The sequence below is a fragment of the Gavialis gangeticus genome, unplaced genomic scaffold (assembly GCF_001723915.1).
Source record: "Gavialis gangeticus isolate Ggan-Ray unplaced genomic scaffold, GavGan_comp1, whole genome shotgun sequence".
Taxonomy (NCBI): Eukaryota; Metazoa; Chordata; order Crocodylia; family Gavialidae; genus Gavialis; species Gavialis gangeticus.
In genome coordinates this window covers 24,004,542-24,005,949 of record NW_017728995.1, presented here as the reverse complement: position 1 = coordinate 24,005,949, position 1,408 = coordinate 24,004,542, and positions in this window count along the sequence as shown.

The following is a 1,408-nucleotide window of genomic DNA, read 5'->3' as shown; positions in this document are numbered from 1 at the left end:
TTATAATAAATCTGTTAACATATACCACTGACAGGTTGTCTGCATATCACTGGTAGGTGGTACATGTACCACAGATTGGGAACCGCTGCTTTAGCACTTCTGTTACTCACTCATCATCCAAAGGCCCAGCTGACTCCATGGCAGGTCTTCAGCTTCTAATGTACTTGGAGACATTTCTATTGTAACATTTTATGTCTCTAGCAAAATTTCTCCTCCAATTCTTTCTCGGCTCATCTTATTACAGCTTTACATTTGATTTGCCAGAATTTGTGCTCTTTATTTTCCTCGTTAGGATTTTACTTTCACCTTTGAAACAAGCCTTTTTTCTGCTTATTGTCATTGCAACTGTGCCATGCTGACTGACCTTCTTTTGGTCTTCTTTCCTTTTTACTTCTTTTTATTTATTTATTTATTTATTTATTTGGTTTTCAGTATGAATTTGCTCTTTGCCTAAAATATTGTATTTGTAAGCAGTTCTCATGCTGATTGTATGCCCTTTACCTCCTTAGGGACCCCTTTTAATTTCTCTCTAACTAGCTTCCTCATTTTGGTATAGTGTGTTTTTTAAAAGTTAAAGGCTACTGTGGTAGATTTTCTTATCTCCCTTCCAAATAGATGTCAAACCAATTGCATTTGGTCATGATTGCAGAGCAGCTCAGTAACCCTTATCTTTTGTACCAAATCCTATGCACCACTTAGGACTAGGTCAAGAATGACCTTTCCTCTTATAGGTTCCAGGGCTAACTGCTCCAGAAAGCAGCCCTTTATAATGTTAAGAAATTTGATGTCTGCATCCTGGCCTGAAGTTAGATTGATCCAGTCTTTTTTTTTTTGGACCGTTGAACAATTATTTAGACAATTATTACTGGGTTTTTTTCTGCTTTTTTCAACCTCTCTCAAATCCTTTAATTCTAGCTTGCTGCTGCTATCCTGGGCTGGGGGCTAATAATATATCCTCAGACATACTTTCTTGCTATTAAAACATGGAATTTCTGTTCATTGAAATGTTATGGTACTTAGTTAAAAAGTCTATCCTATTAGATTCCAGGCAGCCTTTCATAAAGCACACAACTCCTGCATCCATACCATCTATTTTATCATTCTTGTATAATTTACTTCCTGGTGTTACAGCATCTATTTTATTTTTCTCATCCCACCATATTTTAGAGATACTTATTATATCAAAATCATTATTTACTGCTAAACATTCAAGTTTCTAATCTTGGATCTTTGGCTTCTGGAATTAGTATTAAAGCAATTATACTTTTTACTGTTACCTGGTTGGCTACTTGTGTTTGACCTTTTAATCCATAAAGTTATTTGTTCATCCTGGTCTTCTCTGTGTTTGACCAGAGTGCTTCACACTGTTTCTTGTCTATATTGTTTAGGGTTTCACACCTATAGGGTT